At 46.0% G+C, this 8715-nt stretch overlaps 1 pseudogene across 1 annotated transcript; it reads right to left on the minus strand.

Annotated features, from left to right (window-relative positions):
* Positions 1 to 5984: 5984 nt before the first annotated feature.
* LOC111532143 lies at positions 5985 to 8403 on the minus strand (annotated as a pseudogene). The gene has a single exon (XR_002728465.3). The product of XR_002728465.3 is annotated as a glutaredoxin-related protein 5, mitochondrial pseudogene (transcript).
* Positions 8404 to 8715: the final 312 nt, after the last annotated feature.

Here is an 8715-nt window from a genome sequence, read left to right on the forward strand (position 1 = left end):
ACCACCAAAATACACCAACTTTCCAGCCCCTTGCTATCCATGATCCCCTGAAAACCCTGAGTAATCCTTGGGGAGATGAATTTGAGGATCTCTTCCCAGCTTCTCATTCAGCCACCCTGTGATCATTAAACTCTCTACTGCAAACCCTGCTGTCTCCGAATATTGGTGAGCTACTGTGCAGCAGGCATAGAAACCTGATGGTCCTGTAATAAAGTCATGTCAAAATTACAAAGGGAAGTGAGGGTGGGGGCTGGGCAGGGTTGAGCTGGGTGTTTTAATGGGATCCTGGGAGTGAACCAAGACTTGGTAAACATGTTGGGGGTTATTGAGGGGGTGAAGGAGGAATCTATCCAACATTGCACTGATACCCCTTTGGTTTTGATCCTTAGGAGCAAGGATGAGTCTTTCAAAACAATTTATATAATCATCCTTATTTTTCCTTTCAAATCTTTGTCTTCTTTTACCTCCCTGGATAATCTCACATTTATTCCCATTGCTTTGCTCATTTCATAATAAAAGTCCTTATTTTTTTATTTTTATTTTTTTACAGAGTCTCTTTCTCTGTTAAGTAGACCATATATTTTGTCACCACACAAGATGAGTAACCTGGTTTTATGGAGAGAAAGGGTCAAAAGGATCCCATTCTTAACCAGCTGGGGGTGATATGAAGGTTATGGTTATTCTTTGTCATATCTGCACCTGCTTATTGCCGGTGAAAACCTGCGGGTCACACTGGGCAGGCTTCCCAATTAACCACCTGTGGAAGGTCTTAGGATTGGGTTACATCCTGTCCCTGAGTAAAGAATCTGATCGTGAGTTCATGAGTGCCTCAAACTCTTCAAGTACTGATGGAAACTTCACCTACAGACAGTGAGAAGGACACCGATTTGATTCTGATCATGAAGTTTTGCTGGTTGTCTTGCAAGGAATTGTTTTAGCCTATTATGTTGTCATCTAAGGCCAATGATGGTAGCCTCTGTATTGTATCTTCCAATGGAAAGGACACATTCAAAAAACAACTCTATTTGAGGCTTGCCGGGTCAAGAAAACAAAAACAAACAAGCAAAAAACCAAACTGATATGAGGAGTCCCATTCCCTTCTTTTGACCTTTCTCACAAAAGCATTCCAACTTGTAAAAGACTTTGGTACACACCCACTTTGTCAGTGTGTGTCTTCCAGGTCGATCCTCACATTTAGTTTCCAATGAAGCTTTATTAATTATTGCTGCCTCAACAGCCTTAACTTCCATTGACATCAAGTTGCATGGTAATGGTTTGGACTGGAGTGGGAAGAAAAAATATTTCTACGAATTTTATAAAGTAATCCTCGCATGCCATCTCCATTGAAGAATGAATAGGCGCCAGGCACGGTGGCTCATGCCTGTAATCCCAGCACTTTACAAGGCTGAGGCAAGTGGATCACAAGGTCGGAGATGGAGACCATGCTGGCCAACATGGTGAAACCCTGTCTCTACTAAAAATACAAAAACTAGCCGGGCGCGGTGGTGTGCTCCTGTACTCCCAGCTACTCAGGAGGCTGAGGCGGGAGAATTGCTTGAACCCAGGAGGCAGAGGTTGCGGTGAGCCGAGATTGTGCCACTGTACTCTAGCCCGGGCAAGAGTGAGACTCTGTCTCAAAACAAAAACAAACAAAAATATATATATTTGGAGTGTAGATAAAACTGTATTAGAGGAAAAATCAAAGACTGTATCTGTTCATCTGAAAAACAGGCAGGAGAATTCTCTGTGTCGCCTTGACCTGCGATGTTGCTATCCTGACTGGCTAACTGTGAATCATAGGAGTGCCCTTTGTGGAGGTCCCTGACCTACCAGATCTGGACTCAGTTTGCAGTGTGCTTGGACCTCATGGAGGTCACTCATTGGAGTGTGCTCTGGATCTCTTCTGGGGGTGCTCACAAGTTTTCTTGAACCTTTCTCATCACACCTCCCCTTTTCAACCACCAACTTCCCATCAGAGAGTGATGCCTGATTAGATTTCTGAAGCTCCACCCAGTTAAGCCTGTGAATTCAGGTGGCCATTCAATCCTTTGGATATCCAGTCATGAAACTGAAAGTGTTGGCATTAGGGTGCAAGTCAAGAATTCATTTTGGTAAAGTTGATCCAGCCAAAGATCTCTGAACTATAAAGCTTTCGTTTTGTTTTTCAGTCTAATCTCAGGAACAGATTGAACCCTTCCCTGTCTCAAGCTCAAAACTCGGAAGGTCACATATTAGAACAACTCCTTCTCTGTGCAGGGCATTAATGAATGAATTCTCGACTTCCACCCTAATCCTAACAAACACTGATAGAATTTACTAAGGGACTGACTGATAAGGAGGGTGGTGTGTGCCTGTAATCCCATTGAGGAATTCATATTGAGGAATTATTTTCTTATTTTGCTGAGAATATTTTTAAAATCCTGAATGAGTCATTGAATTTTTTCAAATGTTTTTCCTACATCAATTAAGATGATCATTTTCTGGTGCTTTTATTCTATTTATTTGTTTAAATACATTGGTTGAATTCAAATGTTCAACTAATTTTGTTTTTTGTGACAGAGTCTCGCTCTGTGGTCCCGACTGGAGTGCAGTGGCACGATCTCGGCTCCCTACAACCTCCATCTCCTGAGTTCAATCGATTCTCCTGCCTCAGCCTCCTGAGTGGCTGGGATTACAAATGCGCACCACCATGCCTGGCTAATTTTTGTATTTTTAGTAGAGATGGGTTTTTAGCATGTTGGCCAGGCTAATCTCGAGCTCCTGTCCCCAAATGATCCACCCACCTTGGTCTCCCAAAGTGCTGGGATTACAGGCATGAGCCACCGTGTCTGGCTCTGAGTGATTCTTAAAGAGAATGAACAGAGGAACAAGGGAAGCCCGTTCTGGGAGCTGGCTGCTCTCGGGGCAGGCAAGCCACTGTCAGGGTGATGGGGGGCAGGTCCTTTCTGCCATGGAGGACGCAGCGCAGTGGAACCCGACTTGGCTTGCCATCTGCCTTGTGAAATCCAAGCCCTGCACTTCGCAACATGGAGAAAACAATCTGTGGATCTTAATGCCCCAGCTCCAGGATGTCCTCCTCATTGGTGCAGGTGAGGGGATGCCTGATGAGGCAGTGCTCCTGGCCCCCACACTCATCAGCTCCCTTGGTGGGAGCCATGTCAAACCAGACAGTTTCACGCAGCACCTGCAGGCCACACTGAACTGAGGGGAGCCAGACCCCGCCCGTGCACCTGCCTCAGCGTCTCCCATCCCTCCCTGGGCTGTGGCTGCAGCTGCCTCTACCTGGCTGCAGTGTCAGGGAGAGAAGGAGCCTCTGCATCTGGCGGGCTCATCAGTGAGGGCCCAGGGAGGGGCGGGTGCAGAAACAGGAGGGGAGGTCCCAGGTTCTCCTGGCCAGCCCAGGAAATGCTGAGTCTCCTCTCAGAGCCAGATTGAAATTTTAAGTGAGCCAAGGTAGGAAAATAACACAGGGGGATGGGGTCACAACAAGAACCACTTCCCGATGATGACTGCATTTCAAAGCCTGACTCAGCATGGCGGGGACGCAGAGGAGGCCCAGCTCCCATGGATGGAGTGGCTCTGGCTCTGGCTCTGGCTCCAGCTCCAAGCTGCTGCCTTGGCTTCCTGGGCAGAGGGGGTGGGTTTTAACTCCTTAAATCCCAGGATGGGAGAAGGAAGGAGAGGCCAGTGTCCTGGTGTTTCCCGGATGGGCAATTTCAGAGATATCATTGCTTTACTTTTCTGGTAAGTTTTCTTCTTCTCCTGTCAGGATAAAAGGTTTGCAGGGAGGAATCTGAGACCACCTTTCAAGTCTCAACTTCAGTGTGATTGCCTCAGTAAATAGTTTTCTGATACCCCTGGCGAGAAGTCTCATATATGTCTTATGAAGTAAAAGTAGAATTCTAAGCGCCCCAACTGACTGGATGGACCCTTTCTCTTCACTAAGTGGCTCCAGAGACACTTGAAAAACTAGCTCAGGTCATGTTAGAAATAGAGGATCAGAAATGCCTCATTATACACTCCTCCCTTTGGAATTCAAGCACGACTAGCCAGCATTTTCATGAAAACAGAGAATTCAAGCCTCAGAAAACAGATTCTTTGTAGAAGTAAGATACCAAATTCCAACCTGACTCAAGAATAGCATCACATGACAGCAAGCAGGCCTTGAAATGAATCAAAGGCTTTTACCCTAAAATATATTTCTTTGACATATTTTAAAATTGCCCTGCACAATTATCTTTTGTGAGAGAAATTTACATTTTGCAGAGAATCTCCTTCCCTTTCCAGGCCTTTTGTTATACTGAGAGGATTAGCTGAGAGTCTAGCATCTTTTTTTTTTTTTTTTCTTTTTTTTTTGAGACGGAGTCTTGCTCTGTCGCCCGAGCTGGAGTGCAGTGGCCAGATCTCAGCTCACTGCAAGCTCCGCCTCCCGGGTTTACGCCATTCTCCTGCCTCAGCCTCCGGAGTAGCTGGGACTACAGGCGCCCGCCACCTCGCCCGGCTAGTTTTTTGTATTTTTAGTAGAGACGGGGTTTCACTGTGTTAGCCAGGATGGTCTCGATCTCCTGACCTCGTGATCCGCCCGTCTCGGCCTCCCAAAGTGCTGGGATTACAGGCTTGAGCCACCGCGCCCGGCCTAGCATCTTTTAAAGGTCTTAACAGAAAATATTTGCCATCTATTTTCTCTAAGGGTGGCCACATAAGAGACTTCTTCAGGGGCCGGGCACAGTAGTTCACGTCTGTAGTCCCAGCACTTTGGGAGGCCGAGGCAGGCAGATCACGAGGTCAGGAGATCCAGACCATCCTGGCTAACATGGTGAAACCCTGTCTCTACTAAAAATACAAAAAAATTAGTCGGGTATGGTGGTGGGCGCCTATAGTCCCAGCTATTCGGGAGGCTAAGGCAGGAGAATGACATGAACACAGGAGGCAGAGTTTTCAGTGAGCCGAGATCGCATCACTGCACTCCAGCCTGGGCGACAGAGCGAGACTTCGTCTCAAAAAAAAAAAAAAAAAAAAAAAGAGACTTCTTCAATAATAAGAATCATGTTCTCCAAAACCCATTATCTTAACCCACACACTTTGTTATGCTGATTTCAGGTCTTTAAATAAAAAACTTAAGTCTTTCAATCAATTGTCAACCAGAAAACCTTTGAATCCACCTGTAAACTGTAATCCCCTCCCCACATTGCCTCACTTCTAGCAGTTTTGTCTTTATGGGCCAAGTCAACATATATCTCACACGCATCCATTGATGTTATTAAATGTATGCTGCCATCAAACCACTTTGGGCACATGTTCTCAAGATCTTCTGGGGCTGTGTCACAGGGCCCGGGCCTCACATTTGACTCAGAATAAATCTCTCTAAATATTTTACAATGTTGGCTTTTTACCAATAGTTCCAATAGAGCCTACTCTGTGGTCTTTGTTACATTCATAAGCATGATATTAATAAAGTATTAGTTATTAAAAATAACCACATGTTGGAAGTTTCTTATGAAGTTATATGTGGACTAACTATGGGATCAAGTGTAAATGTTTCAAAGTATTTAGGCAGTTATTTCATTTCTTTTTTTTTTTTTGAGATGGAGTCTGGCTCTGTCGCCCAGGCTGGAGCGCAGTCGCCGGATCTCAGCTCACTGCAAACTCCGCCTCCCAGGTTCACACCATTCTCCTGCCTCAGCCTCCCGAGTAGCTGGGATTACAGGCGCCCGCCACCTCGTCCGGCTAGTTTTTTGTATTTTTTTAGTAGAGACGGGGTTTCACCGTGTTAGCCAGCATGGTCCCGATCTCCTGACCTCGTGATCCACCCATCTCGGCCTCCCAAAGTGCTGGGATTACAGGCTTGAGCCACCGCGCCCGGCCTAGGCAGTTATTTCAAACTTTTTTTTTTCTTATGGCAAATTTAATAGAAGAATATGAGAATCACCCTTACTTTCCACACATAAAACATTGGAGACACTCCAAATCCTTACAGACATATGCACTTCAGAATTAACTTAGGCACGCACAGCATCCCTGTGCTGGAGTTTATTTTAAAAAACAACGCCAACGCCTCAGTTATCCCAGTTTCTTTTTTTGTCCATCATTTTCCGTAACAAAAGAAGCAACACAAAATCTGGGGGGAGATACTGTCTTTGGAGACTGACACATTTGCAGAGGGGTCATGAATAATGATTCCAAAGCTCCTACTTAACTCCTGAATCAGGCAAAGAATAAGCGACAATACAAGAATGAATTTTGTTTACAGCAATCTCATAATACAGCATTGAATCATTACAGTGCGGTGGTTGGAATTAAGTCCACAATAAAATATTCTTAGCCCAAACACCAGACAAACTAAAATCACCCAACTGCTCACGAACCAAAATGATCAGTGCAAGCAGCTGCGGTCTCAAGAGTGAAAACCAAAATGGGTAAGGCTTTTCTGGCAGTGAGTCTCTGACGTGAACGGCTCCCTCTCTGCTCAGTGAGGACCTGGCCGCCCTCACTTGGAGTCTTGGTCTTTCTTTTCATCTAAAAGGGCAGAGTGGATCCCCAGCTTTTTCAGTTCTTCCACCAGGTCCCCATTCTGGTGCATCTGCAGAAGAATGTCACAGCCCCCCACAAACTCGCCATTGAGGTACACTTGCGGGATGGTGGGCCAGTTGGAATAGTCTTTAATGCCTTGTCGGAGTTCGGGGTCGTCCGGCACGTTGTAAGCCGCGTAGTCGCAGACGCAGTGCAGCCGCAGGATCTGCATCACGGCGTTGCTGAAGCCGCACTGGGGCTGCTCCGGCGTCCCCTTGAGGAAGACCACCACCTTGTCCTTCTTCACCAGCGCGTCCAGCTGCTCCGCCGAGCCGCCGCCGCCCGCACGCCCAGACCCCAAAGGCCACCGCCGCCCGTGCCGCGCCCCCAGCGGAGCAGAGCCGCCGCCGCTGGGCCGAGGAACCCGCTCATCCCCGCACGCTCGCCGGAACCCACGACAGCCGGGGCACACCAGTTATTTCAAACTTTATGTTCCACAGATACTCCTATCAGATTCCGGATGACAGCTAATTATTTGTTTTATAATTTTTGCATTTTTTCACAAATGATCACACCCTATCTCTTCTAGGCCTTTATTGTAGAAAAGTGTGTGAAACTACTCAGGGCTACATTTGAAAGTCATGACTGCAGTGGCTGCCAGAATTGAAGTGCATTTCCTCTGCAGTCACCAGACACTCGGATTCCTCCAGTGACACCTTAATTTTGTTTCCCTCTTGGCTTTGGTCCTTAAATTGTGCTATCCAGGGAGACTCTGACTTTCATCTCCCCCAGTTCATGCCAGAGCCACAAGGACCTGACAGTTGTCAATGTGGTGGGAAGGACTGCAGCAAACAGGCACTCTCTGTCCTTCTGAGGGAGCCATACTCCAGGCAGACATCGCCGTCCTGGCTCAGCGTGTGTCCTTCCAAGTATCCCTGCCCCTCCTGCAGGTGTGACGCTGATCCATGCATCTTCCTCCCATTTCTAGGTAGAGTGTCTCCTTGTTTTTCCCCAGATCTTCTTCCAGCAGCCACTATCTCTTACCACTGCTGTCTTCAGCTTCCTCTTTTCTGCCCTTCCCAGCAGGATCAGGCTGCTTTTCCTGAGGATAAAGAGAGGAGGTGGGACCTAAGTCTGTCATTCATGAGAGAATGGACAGAGCTTTGGAGCTTTTCTTTCTTCTAACACAGTTTCTCTGAGTTCCTCCAGTGCCAGTAACACAGAGATGTTAGTGGCTTTGCCCCTGCATGTTAATTCTTTGGTAATGTAGTGGTGGCAGGGGAGGTGTGTCTGGATGCATTTCGGCCACAGCTCCTGCTCTGCTTGCCCAGGCAGAACCATCTCAGGAGGGAGGGCGTGGAGATTTTTGTGATGTGTCCTCAATCCCGGGAGAAAGGTTTCAATAGCAGTAGAAGTCCCTCAGTCGTATGTGCTCTGATAATTTAAACAACAGCTTCTTTATTATTCTCAATTGTAAACAATCCAGTAAATTTGTCTAATTTAGTCTTGCATTAGCTTCTCTGACATTTGCTGGACACTGCCCCAGATAAGGTCAGATTCTCTTCCTGTTTATACCTGAAAGTCACTGACTTTCTCAAGATGTAAAGTCTCTTTTTTGTCCTATAACTCATGTATTAAAGAAAATGTGCTGATTTGCAGCTCAGTAAGGTTAGTTGTTGTAAAAATTATATATTTTTTATGGGATGCCTACATCTCCAGGCCAAGTAGAAGCTATATTTTTCACACTCAGAAACTGGAAATAACACAAATATTAAGGAGATTTATAAATAAATAGTAGGGAGGCACTCATTAACCGGAATACTGTTCCTCATTAGAATCAACACATTCTTTGTTCACAACCACATTACTGACTCATAGGTAATTATGCTGACCGAGAAGCCACACAAATGAAATGGAAACTATAAGATTTCACTTCAACAAAATCTTGAAAACTAGATCTGAGGTAACAAAGATGAGACATTGACTCAGTATGGAGAGAGGAAAACGACTGGGACACAGGAATTCCAGGAAGACAGGGAAGCTTTTAAGTGTAATTCATCGTTATCTGGATTGTTATATTGGATGCACAGGTGAGCACATGTGAAATTACATGAAATTACATGTTTTTTCCTCTAGAGACATGGTCTTGCTTTGTCATCCAGGCTGGAGCTCAGTGGTGAGATCATAGCTCTCTGCAGCCTCAGA

Source organism: Piliocolobus tephrosceles, chromosome 1, assembly GCF_002776525.5.
Source record: "Piliocolobus tephrosceles isolate RC106 chromosome 1, ASM277652v3, whole genome shotgun sequence".
Classification (NCBI taxonomy): domain Eukaryota; kingdom Metazoa; phylum Chordata; class Mammalia; order Primates; family Cercopithecidae; genus Piliocolobus; species Piliocolobus tephrosceles.